General features: G+C 36.5%; 1 long non-coding RNA gene across 1 annotated transcript; it reads right to left on the reverse strand.

Moving 5' to 3' along the window:
* Positions 1-2155: 2155 nt before the first annotated feature.
* On the reverse strand, positions 2156-24950 carry LOC141733200 (uncharacterized). Its single transcript, XR_012584240.1, has 3 exons — positions 19822-24950; positions 12231-12379; positions 2156-10753 (listed from the first exon to the last, which is right to left on the reverse strand). It is a non-coding gene; the product is annotated as an uncharacterized LOC141733200 (long non-coding RNA).
* Between the last annotated feature and the right edge of the window lie 472 nt (positions 24951-25422).

The raw sequence follows: 25422 nt of genomic DNA on the forward strand, positions 1-25422 counted from the left end.
AATGTGAAGTAATTTGTGTTAAGAATTTCCTAAGGAACTGATATCCTATTGCATAAATAGCATCAAATGTCTTTCTGTTATTTTCTAATCTTAGAACGCAGCTTCAGTGTTTGACCCTGTTTTTGAAAGATGATCTCCATATACCTGCCTCTGATATTCAGAACCTAGACATGCCTTCTTACAGGCCATTCATGTTACCATTTTCCTCATCTTTGTTCTTAAGTCAATTCCAGAGAGCAGTTGCATGTTTTTAATTGATTTCTTTAGACTTTGAATCAGATCTTCTCAGAATAGTTTTCATAAGATGGCTATTTAGGGAATAATGAATGGGTCAGAAAGGAAAAGAGACCTTCATCAACAAATAAACTCTGTAAAGGAGAATAGAGGTAATATACTCCTTGTTACCTGCCCCTCAGGCTTCATGTATCTGAACAGCATGACAGAGTCTTCAATGTCACCAGACGTCTCTGCGTCTCAAACCCCTGTAGTCCTAGTTCACCTGCTAGGCTGTGTGGCTCAACAGCAAGCCACTCGGTAGCATTTTGGATAGAGTTGAGAGTCTGTTGGGAGAGCTAAGACACTTGCTAAGTTTCCCAGAGCCCCAGTTTGCGACAGTGTGGTTAAACATCCTGAATCAAGAATGCTTTGGAGTCATCCAAGTACCTGAAATCACATGCAAGTCAAACCAGATTCAGGTAAAACTAAAAGATAAACCCAAGCCTATTTTCATAACCTCCAAAATAGTTAATAAGTCTAAAATTGCTTGCAGAAGAAATAGGTGAATAAATAAAAATTCCTAAACTGTTTACATGATGATTGCAGAAAATCTGCCTTTCCCTCATATTTTGCCTTTCCTCTCCTGACAAGACAAGGTTTTGGGTTTTGGTTATACTGTCTCCTACTTGTTGGAAGAACACTAGCCTTTACAGACAGCTCTCTTTCTGAGGTATGCGAGATTATCTAGGACAGTTTCAAACCAGCTGCTGGTGGATTGTGTCCACATCAACAGAAGAAAAGGCCTTTTTTGCTTTTCTTTTTTAAGAGGATGAAGAACTATAAAGAGACAGGTTGGCATTTAGGAGTAGAATAGCAATGGGCAAAAGGAGTGAAAGGTAAATCACCAAAGTAATTTTTCCCAATAAAGAATGAAGTTGTCATTTCTGGAACAATTTATGGATTTTTTTAGACATTAAATTCACTTTTTGAAAGAGGTACTGTTCACTTTTTTTTAATTGAAAATTAAACAAAGTAGGAAAAATTAATACTTAATCCCAAACTAATCCATTCTTCACGAGAACATTAAGGTTCACAGATGGAAAGAAAGAAAGAAAGAAAGAAGACAGAGTCACAAGGAAGTTAAAAAGAACTCAGTTATGCAATATGTAGAGCATTCTGTGATCTGCTGTGCTCCTTCAACTCTCATTGAACACATAAGTTCATATGAAATCACAAAATGTGAGAGGATTGAACAAAAAAGGCACAAAAATAAGAATTAGGAAAAAGAGTATTTTATTCAAAATAGGAGAGAAATTAGATTTTCAACTTTTCCCTTGTCTTTTTATTTGGTCCTGTCTTCCATGGCAGAAGGAGGTATGCACAAAACCTATAAAACTATTCACATATACATTTTTTAATACAAAAGTAATGAATCGTAATTGTGCTGGCATAATCCACTTTAGGATATGATTGACACTTCAAAGCTATGTTCTGATTAGTTACTTAGTCCTTTGAATTATATTATAGCTATTCATCAAGTTTCAGCAATGTGTCTTTGGAACATAATCATTAAAAACTCCATGAAAATCCTATAGCTATGATGAATAAAGTAAATGGAAACAGAGAGTAATAATTGCTTCCTCTTTTTGAGTCCTTCCCATCTTAGTATTTACCTTGCAGATAATTCTTTATTACTTCAGTTCCATGTTTTCCCTTTCTTTCGCCATCCCTTCAACCTCTAATTTTTCATGACCCATGCCTGGTAAAAACTAAGTTCTGTATACACCAACAGAGTCTGACTGTACAAGAGTCGTGTTCTTTTTCCTCACACAGGCCAAGAACCACAAAATCATAGAACTGCAGAATGGTTGATGTTGGAAGTTGCTTTGAACCCCAAGTCTCCAGATCTAAGACTGTCAAAAATTATTCAGGGAAATTATGTAGAGCAAAGACAGAAGTATCCAGTAGTGAAATTTTAAGTGAAATGATTATGTGGATTTGCTTCACATGAATTCTTTGTTGCTTAAATTTGTAACTAACAGTGGGATTCATTTACTCCACCTTTAGATATTTACTATGCAGTTTATATATGAGCTGATATTTCTGGCATCACTTTATAATCAATAGTGAAACAAAAGGAAAAAAATTAACAATCTAAGTTAGGTCAGAGGAATTGTTCTCTGGAAATGTCTGTTTGTCTGGAGCATAAATAGCAACTAGGGCAATTTGAGACATCTATACTGTTTATATGAGAATTTATGTGAGATGGATACTGCACTAAAAGTTTTACTAAATAGAACTTATTATTTTTTTTGTTTCACTATTGTATCTATGTGGTACCAGTAGTCAATAAAATAGAACAATGTCCTAAGAGACCAGATCCTGTTTACATAATCTAAGGAGCTGGAGAATACCTCCTGCCTGCCTGTAATGTGCAGTCGTCCATTAAATGTGTCACGTTCACACACGATCTAAGACATGCCTTTTTTGGAAAGCTTTGTAGACAGCAGAGGGACCATAGAGACACTCTGGGCAAATTCTGATACAATATTTCATATTTAATGTGTTAGAATTCTTAAGTGATAATGTAAAATAGCAGTGCAGGATCATCATTATTCAAGTTCTATAATGTTAGGAGTTACAATATGAGGGAAGGTAAAATGTAATCACAGTCTTATTCTGTCTAGATTTAAACAAAAAACAACTGACAGAAAGCTACTGATTAGTCTTGGAGATGTAGGCTTAAAACTTTCAAGTTTATTGTCGTAATGTGATGTACCAATGACTGAATCAGAAACTGCCTCAGTACTTCCTAACAGGAGAAATAGTCTTGACAGATGAAACTTTCCAAAAGCTCTCAATGATTTAATTCTTCTCTCCCTTTAATGATGCTAAATAGTCAGCTGTTCCTAACTGAAGAAGATAGAGTCAATACTGAAAATTTCTGAAAACTTAGGCCTTTCCTTCTCAAGTAATGCTATAGACCCTCTTTAAATTGCTTACTAGTCTAAAAGCAAGAAAAATCTGATCGTTTTTAATTAATTTTTGTTTTTTCTGGTCTATGCACAATTTTAGTATCCCAGTTAGTATTTTATACTATGTATTGAAACATGATTTTTTTCTGATTCTTGTGACTAATTCTTGAAAATCTGTCTTGCTTTTTTTGTTAATTATCCCAGTGCATTCACTCCTGAAGGTGGACATCATTGTCAAACTTTTTTATTTTTATTTTTATTTTTTTATTAAATTACAAGCAAGTAAATATTAATCTGAAACCCAGCTGAATCAAGAATCTAATGCTTCAGATCATAGCAGCTGCAAGAAGACAACAGAAGCCAGAATCAACAAATCATACAACATTTTGCTTGCCTTTTCATTGCTGTAAGTGACAATTCTGCATCATTTAGATGGGTGGGAGGGAGAGCCAACCTGGGATGATGAATAAAAGACCTTTGTTCAGATCAGGAAACCTGGTATGGTAACTACTGTAAGATCTTCACAGCAAAAAGAGTCATCAAAACGGAAATTTGTTTTGTATAAATGCCCTGTGAAACATGTGATGAGTCATTTTCTATTTTGGGGTTTCTTTTTACATTAGATGTCTTTTTCAGAGGAAAGATAAATAAAATAATGCCTCTTGCCTTACTTGAAAACATTATGAATTACAATCTCTAAGATACATTAAGCTAAAGCGTGGTTGTACTTCACAGTTTAAGTAATATTTCACATAAAGGAATAGAAAAATTCCAGTTCTTTGCATTCTTGGGTTGATTTGACTTAAAGGATCTTCTCCAGAAGCAGATAATCAACAGCTTCTGAGCATTCAAAACATTTTAAAGTGATTTGTCATGGATTAGCCCCAGCCAGCAACAAAGAACCACACAGCCACTCCTCATGCCTGCCCCGCTCCCTGGTGGGATGGGGAGGAGAACAGAAGAAAAAGTCAAAACACATGGACTGGGATAAAGACAGCTCAACAAAACAGTAAAGGAAGTGAAAAACAACAAAAACAATACTGCTAAAAGAATATACAAAAACAGTTAGTGCACAATTCCACCATCAGTGACCAGAACCCAAAATTCCCAGCCCGCTCCCAAGCAGTGATTCCTGCCCCCCAGCCGGCTCCCCCAGCTATATACTGAGCATGATGTCACATGGTATTGAGTATCCACTTATCCAACTTGGGTCAGGTGTCCCTGACTGTGTCCCCTCCCAACTTCTTGTGAAAATAATCCTATTCCGGTTGAAACTAGGACAGTTTCCAGTTTAGGCTCTGTAAGGGACTTTTCATCTTTGGATATTTTGATCATTGTGTCTATATGCCTCTAGGAACATAGATTTGGTTTATGGATTCATCCTTTTAGGCATGTTTATGAAGTTGTGTGCACTTTGAAATTTTGTGGAAATATTATAAACTGTGTTTCTCTTTCCAGTTTCCTCTTTTTCAGACATTGTCCTTACTCTTCCAGATGTTATCTTCACTTATCCTCGTAGGGGAAAAAAAAAAAAAAAAAAAAAAAAAGTAGAATATTCATAGAGAACAAGAAGCATTTTAAAGTCTCCTAACACAGGCACCTTCTCTTAAACTGAAAACCTCCTTTTAACCTGTACTTCTTAACCAGGGAAAAACAATAAATTAATAAACAATGTCAGGTCCTATTTTTAAAGATTTCAAAAAACAGGCATAGTAAATGGCTTATAAAATGGCCAAAATGGTAAAACATTTGTTTTGACACATTTTATGTTTTCCTTACAGTTTCAACTCTTTCAATGTTAGAACTATCCTGTTAGATCTAATTCTCCTTAGCAGTATGCAATTTTTTAAATTCCTTTTTTATTATCAAGCTCTCATCTTGTGCTGAGTATAAATTTTAAGTCTTACTAATCCATAAGTACTTTTGGCATATAATTTTAGAAATACAAAAATTTTTCCTTTCCCATCAAATAATCTAAGAAAGAACTAGTGAGCATATATGTTTATGAATTTAAGATAAATACTTATGATGTTTCAATGTATATGAAACAGAAAATTAATATCAAATGTAGAAGGCCTCTGTATCCTTAGAATTTAAAACTGGATTTGCTTAAATAAATACATTTTCCATTGTCTTGCAAAAATTTATTTTAATTGTTTTACTTTCACAGGTCATTTCAACTGTGTGATATTGTGGGACATAAGCATTGCATGTACTTCAGAATGACTTATGGCAGTACTTTTTCACCATCAGTGAAAGGTAGATTAGTAGGTTAGGCAACATATCACATTTCAGTAGAAACCTATTCACTTTAGTACAATAACGTGTACGCAAAACTTGTGCTTGTGTATTTGACTTGCCAACAATTGTATATACAGTGCAATGTACTTTATATTCATACTTTGTTTTGCAAGTAACATTACTTCTGACAAAATTTTTCTTCATGAAAAGGAAAATATTAAGAACTTGCCTTTTCAGAAAATGACGAGTCTATAGTTTGTCATCACATATGTGAAACACAGTATCACATTGTGGCTATTGGGTGAACAAAAGTCAGAATGATAGGCAAACCAAGTGTGAGAATTCCAGTCATTGGGAGATACATTACAAGTGACACCAAAACCTTGTATCTCCATTTTCTAACTGGCAAAGTGCATGCATCAAGGTAGGATATCTTAAAAATAATTTAATGAATTTACAAATGAGGGTGTTTACTCAAAACAAATCTGTTATTTCTCAACTCGGAAAGGAACTAAGCACTTCTATGAAGTGATGTAGAATGGTTAGGAGAAAGTGCTTTGTGTCAAGGGTTTTACAACACAAGGCATAAAGCTGCCATTTTATATCTCTAGTGACATATTAAAATGTTTCACTCTGAGACAAGAAAAACCAAAAGAAAACAAACTTTTGTTTTCTTATCCATTATAACACAAAATTAGTCATAAAAGTGAAGTTAGTAGACATACAAGCATTCACTTTTTAAAAAGATGAATTTGGGGATTTTGTATCCTTAAATCCTCTTCCTATTATAGATGGCACTAAATTTAAAAATACAACAAAGACAAAGTGACAGTTCTTACACTACTTCAGGCATAGAAGAGCATTTATATGCACATCTTTCTTACAGTGTCTAATTGTTACTTGTGCATCTTCAATTTAGTGCACATGATATATGTGTATGGTTCCGCCTAATAGCCTGGTAAGAGCAAAATAGAAGTCAAATATTGAATGTTTTTATATAAGAAGACACCAAAAATATTCTATAATAACACACATTTTTTATGCATTAACATCACTTTCTTTCTGAGTCTTCCAAAGTTACTGTTCTACTTTGCGTGAAGGGGAGTGTTTCACATCAAACAAATGAAATCTGAAGGGTTTTCATTTTGGAAAGAGTTTGGTAAAAAAACCCAAAAAGTTAGTTCAATGCTAATAATTTTCCAGTCAAATCATCAATAAAAATTCAGTTATTCAGCTATTCCTATATGATTGCCCATGTGCAGCTGCTCTCCTGCTGGAAGCAGGAACGATCATCTGCAATTTCTACTAAAACTGTTAGCCTAGTAAGAAATGATCCTTAATTTACATCTTTACAAATAAGAGATTCAAACACCGTAAGGTAAACAGCTACTTTTCCCCAGTTATTAATTTCGTGGTACTGTCTGTCAGAATAATACAATAAAATAGTAACTATTGTATTTTCTTTTTGTTACTTTTATTTTCAAGGGTTCAAAGACCTAACTTTTGTTTATGTACACACTTCACCTTGCTCTTTAAAACTAACTATTCTTATATGTGATAATTCAAGTAAAGAAATAGTAAAGAAATACGGTAGATCACCTTTGGCATATGAATACATGAAGTGGTTTTGTTCAGTAAAATGAACAAAGGTCTCAGCATTATTAATTGTGCCACAGATGTTACTGCTTCAGAAAGAGAACATCAAAAAGACACAGTAACAAGAACGATAAAATAGCTACATGAGAGATTTCTGGAGAGATATTTCTGAATGCAAAAAGTTGTGTGTCAGAAAAAGCTCTAAAGGTACTTGAAGAAAAATGTATTTAGGGTCATAAAGGCCATTAAGGTGGCAATACGGTTTAAGGGAGGCATATAATATGAGGGTACACTATGACTGCTATGAAAGTTAAAGACAAATAATTTGAGTTAGAAAAGCAAGTTAAGAGGATGAAAAGCTATGAAGAGAATACCTAATGGTACTTTTGTGCAAGGAGGAGGATAGCACCAAACCTCTGCTCTAACCATCATTATCACATGCCAGTTAAAGGCATGGTAAAAGCATTGGAAAACGTTGCCCGGGAAGGCTGTGAAATTGCCACCCTGGATATGTTCAAAACCAATACAGATAAGACTGTGAACAACTCACTCTAACTTTGAAGCTAGCCTGCTCTGAGCATGAGTTTGGACCAAATGACCTCCAGGAACTCCTTCCAACCTAAATTATTCTATGATACTCCAGTTTGTCACAGATTGTTCTGAAACACTTGTCAGGATAAGAGTTTTAAAAAATTAACATAGTGTTCCCTGAAATATTTTTTTAAGATTATTTAAGTACATAGGATACATCACAATTGAACAAGGATCAGACTTCTGTTGTGTAACAAACTGCATTTTCTAAAATGTGTATGCTAGACAATCTGAAATTATATGGTAGCCCTATACGAATGTACAGTAGGGTATTTAGTATAATAGTGCCAAAAGGATTAAAAAGTATTTGTATACCTATTTAGGAGTTTAAAAACAAAAAAAATATATATTATGAAACAGAATGGACCACAGTATAAAACTGCTTGAACAGCTGCCTGAAACCTAGGGAACTTCAAAGCTCAATGATCCTTGCCCTTTTGGAAATGAGAGTAAATTGCACCACTTCAACGACTACTTAACCTTTGCTGTCTCTAAAACTCCAGTAGAAAAACCTTCAGTCATAATTTTTTCAATTACTTTTTAGAAAAAAAAATAGACACTCTAAGATCCAGCTCAATAAGTAAACTGCAAGAAAGAACATAGAGCTGAAAATCCTGTCTCGTATTCTCTTTCACAGAAATTCTTAATTTAAGATGTTAAAAGACTTTTGTTTAGATAGAGAATATCTTGGAAATCACTCATTTCATCACATTAGTTTTTAGGTAACTGTTATTTAGTTCTCTTGCATGAGTTTTAGGCATGTGCAACTAATATACCTGTTGTAAATATGCCAAACTAAGTTGTAATTATGTGCCTGAAGAACACTTTTATGGATACAGGATCTGCTTTTACGAAACTATACTTTGACAGCTGCACGTAACTATTAGTAAATAACCACCACAACAACAACAAAACAACCCTACTTCTTGACAACGATACTTAGCACCGGATGATATGTACTTCAGTGATGAGTTGGTAAATTTACAGCCATTGTAAATGTGACCAGTGGATCCATATATACGTAATACATCAATCAAGCATGAATAGTTCAATTTAGTATAGGACTAATATGATGAACTTCATTGGCCTGCGTTACTTAGAAGATTGGTAATATAATAATGGTTTTGTTGTGGGTTTTTTTTTCCCCTACAATAGTTGTAGTCTAAAAGTACCAAAATACTAATTGCAAGAAAAACAGATATTCTCTCCCTCAAATGTCGAATGCTGTGTGAGACAGTATTTCATAATATAAGCCATCAGGGGTGGGGGTGTCCTTTTCTTTAAAGGACAAAAGATGAAGTTCTGGTGCTTTTAAGGTTACTTAAACAGCAAAAAATCAATTTTGTAAGAAATTCTACTGATGAATAAATTGTGCATTTTATGTTCCATTCAGGGTGAAAAAATATATTCTTTGGAGAAAAGCACATTGGTAGTCACAATGTGTTCTGGGTTATGTATTGTGTAGAAATTGGTCTGTCTCTAGCTTGTTATTAAAAGCAGAGAAAAAAGGAGGAAGTAAGTAAAAAACATTTTTCAAGTGTTAACAGCTGCAAAAAATGTATATTATCTCAAAGAATTTTAGACTGAAGCAAAATTTGAGCCTTTCAGCGTGTTACACTCTCAGTCTGCTTTATGTAATGATATGCAGAAATGATAAAATGAGAGCCAAACTCCAAAACCTGAAAGGGATAAATGTTAACTTTTAGATATAAGGCCTTTGTTCATTTACTTTGAATCTTTCCAGATGGAACTAAAGAGCAGAATAGCATAAACCAGATGTTTACCTTTAGAGAGTATCCTCCTACTATCACTGAAGTCTCAGTGACTGAAATCTAGGGGATGATAGGCTAATTTTTATTTGAATAACATGGTGATGTTTACAATACATGAGGGTTAGATAAGATCCTGCATTTTATGTGCACTATCCCTTTCTATGACTGCTTCCTTTAGTGCTCAGTTGTGATTCCAGGTACAAGCTGTGGTTCTGGTCTTGGCTAGAGCAGCTACTGCTTCATCCTCTTTCAGTATAGAGCACATACACCCAGGTTCACTGATTCTGTCCCTATCTTCATGCCTGGGCATATGTGGAGGTGCATTCCTTCTTCTTCTAACTCATCAGGTGAAGCATGATTCCCATGTTAGCTTTTAGTATTTGGATCCTTCCATTTGAGGACTGTAATCTTATGGTCTTCTATGTCTTTGTTATCATATTAATATTTTACCATCTCAGCGGTCTAAATTTTCTTTTTTTATTATTAATTTTCAATAGCTGTATGTCTATATATAGTGTTAAATATATAGTTTGTATTTCTTCTGTTCTCCTTCACTATCTGGTGTCCTTTTCATGATTCACATGTTCAGAAGCCTGACTCTCTTTCAGAGTAGTAATCAGTCCCATATTTTTTATCTGTTCTCTCATGGTGATGCGAGTTAAATTGAAATAACACCTACATCAACTTCTCCACAGCAAAGATCATCCGTATAATCTTTTTGCATGCTATATTTAGACAATATGAGGTAATGCACTCTCTCCTATTACTCTGTTCAACTCTTCTTTTGAGAGGTGAGACACTTTAGATTAACTGCTGGATAAGGATGTTCCCAGGCTAACTAAAATGATGTGGTTTAAGTTCAAATGCTAGCTTCTGTTAGAGTTTCCTCTTCATGTGCTCTTGAGTTGAATCATTAGTAAGGACTTCATCATCTATTACCACTGGTAGCTCCATTTGAAGCTATCTAGAGAATTTAATTTTAAAATTAAGCCTTTGATTCCATTGTTCCTTTAACTTCTACTGTGGGGAAAAAAAAAAAAAAAAAAACAACAAACCAGCACAGTTTTAGGCCTTATCAGGAAAGATCCTGTTTATATACTTCGTGGTCTTTCATCTTCAGTAGTTCTTTGTGTGCAAAGCCATTAAGGAAATTCTCAGGATTACTAGTGGTGTAGACAGATAGTTTTTGCTTTTTTTTCCCAGATGGGCATGAAGAGGATGAGTCTGGTAGGGCTGGGAAGCAACAACTGTTCTCAGTTTTCTGTCCTGTAGGCAGAATCGGGCAATGGAACTGAGGGAGAGTGGATAAGACATTTGAGTTATCTCAGGAGACTAAAATCTTTTATTTTCTCAAAGTGGTGCCTGTTAAAAGAAAAAAAAAATGTTGAAGATGACTGGTGAAGCATATTACCATTAAATTCCAGTAAGAGAATGCAAAAGCAGTTATCTACAAAACAAACTGAACTACTGCTCCAAGTGGAGAACTGAGGTGAGTGGTAGAGATGACTTCAAAACCAGAAGGGAAGACTCAATGTAAATTAGTATCAGGCAATGTAGCAATGATTTTGAAGGTGGCAAGAATAAATTAGAAACATATTGCTGAGAAAGAACATATTGCTAAGGGAAAAGGCTGTAGTTAAGATCATCTTGGTAGTGTTTCAGGCAGACTGATATTTAAAGTCTGGGGAACTACTTCAAGCCAAGTACTTCAAATACATTGCAATCAAGAATTTATTTTACCAGCCAAGCCAGATGTGCTTTGATAGAAAGTTTAGAGCCTGGCAAACTTGCCAGAATCTATCCTGAAGCTGCTGGAGTTTTAAGGGGACAAAGAGGCTTCAGTCAATTCAAAGACACTTAATTCAGCCCAAAGTTGAAATGACAGTTTAACCTGCCAGCCAGGTCAGTGGAGTCTTCATAGTAAAATAAACTACTTTGGGTGTTCTTTTTTTTTAATTTGAATGGATTCAAGATGAAGATAACTTCTGGTATGTTTTTGGTTATGACTGCCATTTTTAATTATTTTTTTCATGCCTTGGGGACACCTTTATCTAATTAATATTTCAAATACATTTGCAAAAATTATTTTATCTTTATTCAGAGATGCTCATAACTTCTCATATCTGATGTGTACTAAGGAGTTCAGACCACTGTTCTGAGTAAAAAGAGCCTGCAGCATCAGCAGGTAATGCAAAAGGCTCTGAGCCAAGACACTGCTAAGGCAACAAATGGTGCAGGAGAGCATGCGAAGGAATATGAACTTCCTAACAAAGTGCAGACATCTTTTAAGCAATTCTGAATGTGTTAGAGTTCACAATTCACATACATATGACTATCTAAACTTCCTTTTTCCCTTGTGCTTTTCGTTCAGATCAAACGTCGTGTTCTGAGTGAAGTGATGGTCTACTGCACAAGCAATACCAGTCATTGTGACAAACACAAGGGGAATTCATACAGGAGTGACTGGAAAAGAAAGAATCTGATAAAATGGCAAGGCAGTATCAACTAAATATTTAAGGAAGGAAAGGGCAAAGGAAATGAAAGAATGACTAATGCTCAAATTAAGGACCAAGAAGGAATTTTATCAGATTTTGAGGAAGTTAATAATACATGACAAATGCTCAGACACAGATCAATACAAGATACATGGAAAAAGAAACGAAAACCCGAGAGAGACTAGAGAGAGAATTTTAGGCAGTTTACAGTGGAAATGTCCTGTGTGTACAAAAATGAGAGAGAAAAAAAATTGCAGCTATAGTTTTTAAGATGCCTTTACACGATCTGTATGCATGTGGGAACATAAGGGAAAAAGCACAGATGAAATAAGCAGTGGTCTTACCTTGCTGTTAAGCTGAATTATGACCAACCTTCATCTGGTGGTATACATCGTACATTGTTCCTCAACATACAGTCCATTTTACACTTTAGATGAACTCAGCTTTTCTGATTGTCATAGACACTTATCAGTTGATCTCATCTTCCAGTCGCCTAAAGAATAGGAAAACAGTTATAAGTGTCTTAAATTTTCCTTCTACTATGTATCTGTTCTATATTGGAAATAATCTAATCTGAATTTTTACTATGACAATACAAATTCCATTTTCATCAAGTGAGTTTTAATTCTCTGCTTTTAGAAGTTTTCTGTCAAAGAGAATTGGTATTCATTGTTTTCTATTTTGTAACAACTCAAGAATTACTTCCTTGAGGCATGCTTTCAATGATCTGGTTCTTGAAGTCCTTGCATTGATCTCTCACAAGTGAATTGATCTTATTTTCAGGTACATTGTTCATTTTAGGATCAGACAGGCTTACAAGTTTTTAACGTGCACCTATAAATCATATATATATCTTTGTCCATTTCTTTGTAATATTTGTGAATCATTTTTTTTCTTTTGACTTAAAAGTTATGCCTTTTGTTAAGAGTATTTCAGTGGCTAGTTTATAGGTTGCTCAGTAGAAAATAGAAGGAAGAAAAATAAAGCACAGAGAAAAACCAAACAAAAAAATTTGGCAAAAGGGAGAAAGGAAGCCCAAAAAAGGTAATAGAAGAATTATATCTTTCAACAGAGTTTGAAAGTGGCCAAATCACAGAAAAACAGGAAGCCTAATTAAAAAAATAAATAAAGTTTTTTAGAAAGAGTTGGAGAAGCCTACAATTGTGTTTAGGTCCTCAAGAGTCTTAAATTATTATTGCCCCATTTTTTTGCCAGGAGACTTACTAAGTAATGTAAAAGACTCAGAGTAGCCTTAATAGTGAATTGCAAATGAGAGCTCAATTTGAATACACACGTTTCAAATATGGACACAATATAGTCTGGGCTTGATTTGTTACTCATGCTGGAACATAAATTTTCACAAAATCCTGAGCCTTAAACATTGCTGTTTAGTAGAAGACTGCATACTTGAAATTCAGATCATTACATAGTCCCTGTTTCTAGTAAACAGTGCAAGGAGAACACAAAAGGATGAAAAAGAAAGAAAATAATCAAGAGGATGAGTAGGTAAAGGACAGAAAACAACAAGAGGAAAATAGGGGAAAAGAAATGCTTTGTAAGACCTCGTTTTAGAAAAATATATGGAAACAGAGGGCAAGGCAGAAGAATAATGAAGAGGTGATTGGTACAATCAACACAGCTTCACCAAGGGCAAATCGTGCCTGACAAACCTGGTGGCCTTCTGTGAAAAGGTCACAATATCAATAGACAAGGGGAGAGCAACTGATGTCATTTACCTGGACCTGAGCAAAGCCTTTGACACTGTCCCGCATGACATCCTGGTCTCCAAGCTGATAAAATATGGCTTTGATGGACTGACAATTCAGTGGATAAAGAACTGTCTTGATGGCTGCACCCAGAGTGGCTGTCAATGGGTCCATATCCAAGTGGAGGCCAGTGACAAGTGGAGTCCCTCAAGGATCAGTACGGGGACCGGTCTTGTTTAGCATCTTCATCAGCGACATGGACAGTGGCATATGGAGTGCACCCTCAGCAAGTTTGCCAACGACACCAAGCTGTGTGGGGCGGCTGACACGCCGCAGGGAAGGGATGCCATCCAGAGGGACCTTGACAGGCTGGAGAGGTGGGCCCATGCCAACCTCATGAAGTTCAACAAGACCAAGTACAAGGTCCTCCATCTGGGTCGGGGCAATCCCAAGCACCAATATAGGCTGGGCAGTGACTGGCTTGAGAGCGGCCCTGAAGAAAAGGACTTGGGGGTGCTGGTGGACGAGAGGCTCAACATGAGCCGTCAGTGTGCACTTGCAGCCCAGAAAACCAATTGTATCCCGGGCTGTATCGGGAGAAGCGTGGCCAGCAGGTGGAGGGAGGTGATTCTCCCCCTCTACTCCACTCTCGTGAGACCCCACCTGGAGTACTGCATTCAATTCTGGAGCCTCTACTACAAGAAAGATATGGATGTGGTGGAATGTGTTCAGAGAAGGGCCACAAGGATGATCAGAGGGCTGGAGCACTTCTTCTATGAGGACAGACTGAGGGAGTTGGGGTTGTTCAGTCTGGAGAAAAGAAGGCCCCGAGGAGACCTTATTGTGGCCTACCAGTGTCTTAAGGGGGCCTACAAGAAAGCTGGTGAAGGACTTTTTAGGATGTCGGGTAATAATAGGACTAGAGGGAATGGATTAAAACTAGAGATGGGACGATTCAGACTGGACGTTAGGAAGAAGTTCTTCACCATGAGGGTGTAGTGAGACACTGGAACAGGTTGTCCAGAGAGGTGGTGGAAGCCCCATCCCTGGAAGTTTTTAAGGCCAGGCTGGATGGGGCTCTGAGCAGCCTGATCTAGTGGGAGATGACCCTTGCCGTGGCAGGGCGTTTGGAACTACATGATCTTTAAGGTCCCTTCCAACACTGACAATTCTATGATTCTATGATTCTATGATATATAGTCAAAACACATCTCTGTGCTGTCCTTCTGCCTTTATAATGCAAGACTGGTTAAGGGATGAGGAACTTGGGCATCTCTGGAAGCTGTCTTTGTATAATGGAAAACCTGGTAAATCCTTTTGAAAATGGATTTCAGCCAGAGGTGTCAAACAACACTTGGTGGGAGGGGGTGAGAGAAGTTCTGTGGTAATCCCTTTCAGAAACTTTATGTCACCTTGAAATGCAAAGGATGGGATTTTTTCTGTCCCTTTATGAAAGATATTCTTTAAATATAATGTAATTCAGCAGTGAAACAAAAATCAGACTTCCTGTGGGACTCCTAGTCTTTACTAGTTTGCTAGAATGATAGAATTCTCTGCTCCAGTCAGTTATGGAGTGAAATGACAGCACAGTAACGCTACGAAGAGAGCATTGTGTACCAGTGGAAAAGTAACTGAAGGACATAGTAATAAATCTGATTTATTTTACCAAATTTCTTTGTATAACTATGCACTTATATGATAATATGAAGGAGAGATGAAAACATGAAAGCAGAGCTCTGTTTAATGAAAGAGGTATAAAAGGACAACAGTCCAAGACACTAACCAAGTTAAGTTAAGCTGTACATAAAATGATCTAAATGGAAATTTGTCAGAACAGCTACTAGGACTTCATCATAGGAGGGTTTTTTTTGTTTAGTTTGTTTTGGGTTTTAATTTTAAGGTTTAGTGGAGATTGACGAAATCTGCCAGTGGTTGTTTTTTAGTTCTTCAGCAGCACATCTTTGAGATATTTTTCTATGAATTACTCTACCTTGAAATAAAACATCTAGTCTCATAGGAATTTTCACGTGGTTTAGTTTTTCAATCAGTACAAAACACATTCACCACTGTAGCACTGTTGGACTTTTGTGTGTCAGCATCTTAGAAAAATTCACTATGTCTCCATAAGGCCTAAAATGCAGATAGCTCATCTGGGAGGCAAATATGGTTTTACTTCACCTTTATCTCCCACAGCTGTGAAAGCTGTCAGTTTCTAAAGCATTCAAATTGAGAATTCAGAATATCCTCAGAATAGCTCAGTTGTCTCACACCAGTGTTTCCTTCACTTGTTCCTGCCATTTTTCTGGATTCCCTTTTTCATTGATGACAGTAAGATCAACCTTCTCCCTATGTATATTAATTGGATATATCCTCTGTATTTACTACCGTGATTGTTTGTGTGGGTACTAAGAATTTAATTCAAACTAAAAACTCCGTTTTATATAAGCAACTGTGTCCTGAAACACCTTAAGAAATGTTCTAGTAGCCAATAATCATGAATAAGCCTTTAAAGACTGGAATAGTTTCAAATGCTATTTGCTTTACTGCCAAAAATCAAATTTTTAAATGTCTACACTTAGCCTTTATCTCACACACAGATATCACTGGAGCTGTGCAAGATGTTACTTCTTATTTAACTGAAAACTGGCATTTCAAAATTTGTTCTTGTTCCAAATCAAATAAAGACTTATTTTTCTGATCATTTCCCATGAAACAGATTTTTTCAAATTATCAGCAAATTTTTACATTGTTTTTTTTTTTTTCTAGAAAGACAAAATGGTTTCTTTTGACTGTATAATTTGACAGTATTTAATGGCATAATAGGTTCCTATTAGGCACTATTAATGCTTTCTATAAACACGTCACATAATTCATAGAACCGATGATCATTGAGTCCAACTCCTGACTCCACACAGGGCAACCTAAAAGTTAAACCATATATCTAAGAGCACTGTCCAAACACTTCCTGAACACCAAGAAGCTTGCAAACATGACCACTTCGCTGGGGAGCTTGTTCCAGTGCTTGGCCACCCTTTTCACACAAGTGAAGAACTTTTTACTAATATCCAATCTGAACTTTCCCTGACATAGCTCTAAGCCATTCCCTTGCGTGTTATGACAAGACACCAGAGAGAAGAGATCAGCACTTCCTTCTCCACTCCCCCTCATGAGGAAGTTGTAGACAGCAATGTCTCCCCTCAGTCTCCTCTTTTCTATGCTGAACAAACCTGGTATCCTCAGCTGCTTCTCATATGTCATACCCTCTAGTCCTCTCACCATGTTTGCTGCCCTACTTTGGACACATTCTAATATTTTTATATGTTTCTTATATTTTGGAGCCCAAAACAGCACACAGAACTCAAGGTGAGGCCACACCAATGTTGAATACAGTGGGACAATCACTTATTTTGACCAGTTAGCTCTACTGTGCTTAATGCACCCCAGGATATGGTAATTGTCATGCTTCATTTTTAGCAGTTCATACTTTTAATTTTCCTGAAAAATAGGTATCATTGACACAAAAGATGGGATTCATCTCAACTAAATTTACTTGCCTAAAAATTAGGCATTTCATCTATGTCAGCTAGACTTTATAGTCAGTAGACAGAAATAGGCATCTCCAAATGACAGTTTTTTTCAAGTATTTATTGCCATCCTATTATGTACCTGTGTAAACTCTCACTGACAACAAAAGGTGGCCTAGAGTTCTCATAGTCTATTGTCACTTGTTCTTGCTAAGACACTGACACCTCTCCTGCAATTACATAAATATTGATACGTTCCCACAGTTAACCAGGTTAAAACTGACCCAGGAGGAAAATATAATGGTATTTCTACTATAAATAGCTCAGGAAATAGCTCTACTTGTTTGTTGTAAATGAAACAGAAGAAGAAAGGTAATATTTGCACAGATTTTGTGTACATCATTATTCATGTATAAATGACAAAAATTGTACCAAATGGACCTGAATAATTTCCATGCGAATAAATTCTTTTAATTTTTGTTATCCACAGACTCTGCAATATGAAAAAGATTCACATAATTGTCGCTATACAAATGCTATTGGCAATATTCTTTGCAAATTAGGTCTTCTCATTCATTCCTTCTTAAAATACAATTTTGTTCCAGATTTTTATATCGCTCAAGAAATTATCTATATTTCACAAATGTAGCACAAAAATGTTAAAACACAAGTAGAAATGAATTTGCATTTTTACTTAGAAACACAGAGCATTCAAAATTCTGGTTAGAAATACTGCTAAAAAAAAGGTATTGTAGATTGTATCAATTAGAAAGAACAAGGCCTTCAGAAAACTGTGACCCTGGCTCTGAAATTGTTTTACAGTAAGACATATAATATGGCTTGTCACATAAGTTCCAAAACTTTAATTAGCCTTTAACATATTGTTTTCTTTTAAAATGTCCCTCTTAATTATTCATGGCAGCAAAGCAGACTAATTATGCTCCTTGGATAAAAGCACATTGGCTCATTAATCTTTCTTTTTCAGTTACATATAAACATCAACTATGATGGACAGGAAAGCATTTTTTTTATTATTATTTTTTGCCTATATTAGATAGACAAAGTTTGGGATCCTGAGGGAATGCAAATGTTATTGAAAGATTATAGTTGTGATTGTAACATTCATATGAAATATTAAAATAATAATAATAAAAAAAATACACCGTATGCAATCACTTATTATTTCTGAATTTTATCTTCAATTTATTCCTGTCATTAGTATTTTTCATGGTTTTCATGGTTACATTGCCTTAAGATGCATTTGCTTAGACTTTCCCAAAGCATTGATAATAGGTGCAACTATCCAATATTCCTTAATAAACTTTTAGGACACATAAGAAAAAAATTACTTTCTTAATGTTTCTTCATTTTGAGAATTGATGAGAAAAATTTGAATTAATTATTCAGAAATAGTATGTTTAAGAGTTTCCTCTTTCTGTCTCATTTAACCTTAAAACCACAATAGCCACCACGTGTCACACTGCCATTGCAGTCTGTCTTACAGTTCCTATTTCTGTAAATCCTTGCTGTGACATACTATTACACTGATTAGCAAATCTAGGCCATTGCTCTTCTTTTTACTATAGGGCTAACGGACACAGAAATGAATTCTGAAACTGTTGAAGCATTCTCTTCATTTTCTTGTCGATGTCTGTCATTCTTTGCTTTGGGTCCTTGACTCATTTTTTTCTGTTTTATGTGATCTTGAGATCACTTCAAATGGTTTCAAACTATAATAAAATTTTATTGTTGTGGGAAAACCTGCAATATACTAACCCGCACATTCATGTTCACTTCTAATTCATTCATAAGACTAAGATATCTCAAAATCATAAAATCAAATAAATTTATGTAGGATATCTGGAGGGAATAGGAGGCAAACACCTGCTCAAACCTGGGAAAAGTTCAAAAATGCAATTAGCTTAAGAGTTAGATCTATTCTCTCAAGGCTTGTCCCATCGAGTTCTGAATATCTCCAAGGATGCAGATTACACAGTCTCTCCAAGCAGCTTGTGCTAATGCTTGGCTATGCATACTGTGAAGATTGTTTTCCTTACATCTAATTAGATTTTTTTCTTAATGCAAAGTGGGTACATTCCCTCTTGAGCTTTCACTGTGCACCTCCAAGGAGAAGTTCTCAGCAAAACTGCTGCTTGTACATTGTGCTCCTGTCCCCAAATCATTTTAGCAGTTTGTGAGTATCTTCCTTGTAAAGGGAAGTCCAAAACTGCGTACAGTACTCCAGGTGCAATTTCACAATACCCAGTAGAAAGGGATAGCATTTTTTGACCCGCTGCCTATGTGCTTGCTAATGCAGCTCAGTTTATTGTTGGCCTTCTTAGCCATGGGGATTACTCTGCTGGCTTCTGTTTAACTTCTTGCCCACCAGGATTCCCAGGTTATTATTTGGAAACCTGCTCTCTAGCGAATTGGCAATGCTGAGCCTGTACTGGAGCATGGGATTTTTCCATCCTAAATATAAACCTTTTCAAATGTTGTTGAACTTCAGGATATTTGGCTGCAAAGATATTATGGCTGGCTGTGAGAATACTGCTAAAATCAAAGTAATTTACATACATGGCTCTCCCCCCACCCACACAGCCAGACATCTCACCAGTGAAGACCACCAGGCTGCTAAAGCAGTTTTCATAAATACATGCTGGCTGTTCACAATCTCCTTCTTTATGTAGGTGTAAATGACTTACAGCAGGATTTGCTTCAGAATCTTCCAGGGTAATGAGGTGAAGCTGATTATCATTTCATTCCCCAGATCTTCCTTCCTTTTTTCCTTGAAAATAGATGTGAAATTTCAATTTTTCTGTTTTGAGAGAAGACTCACAATGTTGTCAGCTGTTGTGGGTTAGCCCCGGTAGGCAGCTTAGCCCCATACAGCTGCTCATTCTTTCCCCTGCAGCAGGATGGGGGAAAGAATCAGAAGGGTAAAAGTGAGAAAACTCATAGGTTGAAATAAAGACAGTTTAATAGCAAAAGCAAAAGCTGCACGCATGAGCGAAGCAAAACAAGGAATTCATTCACTACTGCCTATGAGCAGGCAGGTGTTTAGCTATTTCCAGGAAAGCGGGGCTCCATCACACATAACAATTACTTGGGAGGACAAATACCGTAACTCCAACTATTCTTCCTTCATCCTTCTTCCTCCAGGTTTTATTGCTGATCATGACATATGGGTATGGAATATCCCTTTGGACAGCTGGATTCAGCTGTCCCAGATGTGTCCTTAGCATCTTGTGCATCCCCAGCCTACTTACTGGCGGGGTGTTGTGAGAAGCAGAAAAGGCCTTGATGCTGTGTAAGCACTGCTCAGCAATAAGTAAAACATGGGTGTGTTATCAACACTGTTTGGTCACAAATCCCAAACATAGCCCCATACAAGCCACTATGAAGAAAATTAACTCTATCCTAGCCAAACCCAGTGCATCAGCTCCCTTAGTGCTCTCAGATGAAGACTATCTTGTCCTATGAAGTTCTATATGTCCAGTTTACTTAGGTGGTCCTGAAATCTACCCTAATCTACCATGAGTAGTACTTCACTTCCCCATACTACTAAGTACATGGCACCAGGAAGACCACACAGCAGTGTTAGACATTAAAGACTGATAGGAAGGCCATTTTTTCCCTTTTGTGTGTTCCCTTATTGGTGCTACAGAAACCACCACAGGTCTTCCCAGGTTGTGGAAGTAAGTCAGACATATGGTTAGAACAAAGGATTTATTGTCTCTACTGTGAGGGTAGTCAAACACTGGAGCAAGTTGCCCATAGATGTTGTGAAGGGCATCCCTGGAGTTGTTCAAGACTCAACTGGACACTACCCTGAGCAGCCTGATATGATTAGATCTGCTTTGAGCAGGGGATTGGATAGAAATCTCTGGAGGCCACTCCCAAAAAAAAAATAACCTGTAATTTTTTGCTTCTCCATGTTTATAAGATGCAGGACTGTTCAACAGGTACTCCAGAACAGCCACAATCCCATGATTCGTTTCCCTTTAAATTAACGTCCTCCTCCCTCCCATCCCAAACAGTTCTTGTCTTTTACCATACCACCTTGACTCAAATACACAGCTGGCTGTTTGCCCTTTCACAATGAGACCTGATTTTGCTGACTTCATATCCTTATCTGTTATTTGTGACACAGGTGGTAAATTCTAGCTTGCTTTTTGTAACACTTTATAATTTCTCAGGTTATCTTGTTAGCATAGCTGCAAGTCAGGATTGGCTATCCATGCACAGACCCTAAAAGCAATGAGAAGGCATCAAGTATCTTACCTTTTCTGTGTCCTTTGTCATTAGATTACTTACCCCATTCAAAAGCAGCCCCACATTTTCCTTAGTATTTCTTTTTGCTATTGGTATACCCCTCGGAGTCCTTCTTGTTGCCCTTCAGATTCCTCAGTAATTTCAGCTCCAGCTGAGTTTCAGCTTTCCTAATTCCCTGCATGCTTTGGCAGTGTTTCCATATTCTTCCAGGACAGCCAGATACCTTCCTGGATAGCTTCCACGTTTTTGCATTTTTGTTTAGTCAGAAGGTCCTTTTCAACTTTTCTGGCAATGCTTGCTCAAGCTTCTGTACACCAAAATGGACAATTTTGAGCTTTGAGAAGATTAACAGGTCCCTTAAGTTCAACAAGCATGCCTTGGCATCTCTGCCCTTCAGAGCAGCCTCTCTTTCTAGTTCCCTGAACAAGACCAAGTCTGCTTTCCTGAATCCAGAGCTGTTGTTCTATTACTTGTTTTTCTTCCTTCTTTCAGGATTGTGAATTCTACCATCTCACGGTTGCTTCAGTGAAGTTTGCTGTCAGCTTTCACATCTATAACCATCTCTTCCTTTTCCATGAGTAGAGTAGTTAAAATATCCAATTACATTGCTAGTAGTGGACCATAGGCCTTATATCTTGTTTGGACCCACTTTGTCCTGCATAGACATTAGCTTGTTCTGGCTGTGACTAACAACTGCCCTTCTAATAGATAACAGGGTGATTAAAGTAACCCAGAGCTTTTGACTGTGATTCTTCTCCTTATTATTTAAGAAAGGTTTTGTCCACTTATTCTTCTCAATTTGGTTCTTCATAGCAGATGCCTGCCATGTTTTCCTTGCTGGTCTCCCCTCTGATCCTGGCCCGTAAGTTCTTAAACAGCCATCACCCATTGATTAGCAAAGCTCAGTGCATTTGTACTGCTCCTTTGCATACAGCACCATCTTCCCACTTTTGTTTTCCTTGCCAGTTCTTCCCAAAAGCCGGTATCGATCCAGAACTCCTGTCATGTTTCTCAGGTTGCATGCACTCATGTACTGGTACTTAAGATGGACCCCAGCTATGCCACTTGCTATGGGGAAGTGTGAGAGCTTCCTCTACCATGTTCTCCCTAGATGTTTCCACTCTGCCCTCCATTCCTCCACTTTTCTGTAGTGTGTTCATCATCCACCAACTACCCTACTATTAATTCCTTCTTTAAATACTTTTCTTAATGAAATGAAATTTATTTAATATTTACTTTTCCCTCAAAAAAAGATTTTTATTTTTATATCTGTATAAATTGGCTTTGATATCCACAAAGCCATGACAATTTATACTCTCTACATACTGGTACCCAGGTGTATTTAAGCTTTTAAATATAATTTGAATCTAGGCAAAACATTAAAGATCTCCTTGGATGTAACAGGAGTTGGAGGTTCAGGACTCCTAAAAATACGTTTTTAAATGGATTTAGGAGCCTTACTTTGCGTAAAATTTAAAAATCTTGGTTATAAATAACTACTCATCCTTGTCTTTTTGCATTTACATATAAAAGCATTCACAGATCTTCCCCTGGAAATGTGTCATCTTTAGGGTAATCCATTTAAACTGTGTTGTAAATTATTAACTGCTCAGAGACAAATCTTATCCTATGTGTAGAAAATATCTAACTACACAAAAACTATTTCTTTTTTGATATTGTGAATAGCGCTTTTACTGTCATCATTGGCTGCCAGATGAAATCTACAAATGACTCTTTCACCAGCCTTAAGCATTTAATAATCCCTGTTTTAAAAGGGATTCAAAACAACTTTTGAAACACACAAGAAAAATCTTCAATTTTTTAAATTTTACTGAGTAGATCAAACGTCCCTGTTTGTTCAGAATCTTCAAGTCCTTTCCTTTTATGTAACTTTCTGCACCATACAAATCTGTCTATATAGTGATATCAAAATAGAAGCTGAAAATTTGAAACTCTAAACATTTCTTGTATCAAGACAGATTGATAATATTAAAGATAAAAACAATGAGAGTGTTCATCTCAGCCAGCTTTAGAATCCTATGTTGTATAAATAATCTACATTTGAACTATTTGTCTGGATGCTCTTTATCATTAACAAAGACAAACAGAATTCTCTTGAACAATTCATGTGACCTATATTAGGTTATCTATTTTAGGATGAAGCAAACAATTCCTTGAAGATAGTAAAGACTACAAAGGGAAATGAAGGATAAAAAAATGTCAACTAGATGCAGGTATTTATAGTGCAGATGACTAGTCTGACCAAGTCACTTTAGGCTTTCTGATTAATGATGATAAAGATGCAGTGGTACACTAAAAGCAATTCAGAGACATTAAAAACAACCCTCTGGGTCAAACAGAAATACAGGACACCATCACCAATGCCACAGCAAGTGCAGAGACAATGTCTGAAACAATCAGCTTGGTTCCTGGCCTCTGGGGCACTTCCTGTGAAATAAAGCCGTATCAGGTACTTGCTATGTGAAAGCTTATATATGTTAGGATTAGAACTGACCTTCTACCAGAATCCTTGCAAGGAAACATAAAGATCTTTGCCAATGTGAGTCTATGTTAAAGTGTCTCTTGCCTTACCTGCCCTAATCTGAGACATCTCCTTAGGGCATCTCAAGTAGTTCTAGTTCTTTGTGTTCAGGCAACTGAACTAAGTTGTGGGGCTGAGATTCAATTCAAGAGAAAATATTAGAAGTTAGGTGACTACACGTAAACTAGGTGATTAAACATTTCTTATGTTTGTTTGTTTTTTTTTTAAATGAAGAGTGATTTAAAGAATATAGTCTATGAACTAGAGATGCAATTCAGTAGCCTCAGCATCAGGAGACATTTAAGATGCATAAAGCCATCCATCCTTACTTCCAGATGCTTCTCAGAGAGGATATAGGACTACCATGCATTTTCTGTCATAACTTCTAGCTTCATGCATATTTCTCATGTACCAGAAGGCATCTCAAAAGACCTTAGAAGCCCACGTTTGGTGAACCAAGCCCCTCATCTCTATTGACAATAGTATGAATTAAGATACTTAGCTCACAGTTTCAGTTCTCTATTGTGTCTTAATTGTAGACTGAATCTCATACTAAACTACTATGGAATCTGCACACATCTAAACTATGCCAGTGTCCACTTCTCTACTGACAGGCCATCACATTCCTTTGCTTCATAGATTTGAAAACCATTGTGAAAAATGTGTCAGAATTCAATAATATTTTCAATCCCAATTTTATATAATATCTCTGAATGAACTACGGCCATAAACTGTAGCAGAGTGAGGCAAAATACAAGTAACATTCCACAAGCCATGACCACATATCATAGACAAAAAATTGCTATTAGATATTTCTCCCCAGCACTTTAATTAGTTTGGTTTTTTTCCACAACCCTTGCCTGGCTGCGTTTCATGACTCTTCTTACCAAATCCTGTGACAACTTAAAGTGATCTCTTTGGCCTGCTTAATTATCCTAGGGGAGGTGTCCCAGAAATAAAAGTGTACATTTCCCAATTTCTTCTATTACTCCAAAGAAGAAATGGAACCTTCGTCTATGTCAGACCTGAAAAAAATTAAGAACAGTATTTCTGTATCTGTTTCAGTTTTATGGTGACCAATTCATAATTTAAGTGAAATAAATTAAAGTAACAAAACACTAGGCTATATGTCTTATGTCACAGGAGATGCAATTCCATTCTGTTTCTAGGGGGTCCACAGAATATATTATATACTTACAGCAGCACTAGCCATGACTGGGACCGTATTATTAGATTCTGTTTGGCACAGATAGTATTCACCTAGGTCATCAATCTTTAGCATTTGAGAAAGCAAATATTTCCATTTATCCACAGGTTATTTATAATCATGAGCAGAATGCAGACCAAAAAAACCTCTAGGTCAAGTCATGTGCCAGTTCTTGCAAGGGTCTTGATAATAATATACTTTTAAAGTGTGTATCTAGGTGGTTCACAGCTTCACCTGGAAGTCTTTAAACAAAGAGCACAGATTTTTTGTTTGTTCTAACAT

The sequence above is a fragment of the Larus michahellis genome, chromosome 1 (assembly GCF_964199755.1).
Source record: "Larus michahellis chromosome 1, bLarMic1.1, whole genome shotgun sequence".
Taxonomy (NCBI): Eukaryota; Metazoa; Chordata; class Aves; order Charadriiformes; family Laridae; genus Larus; species Larus michahellis.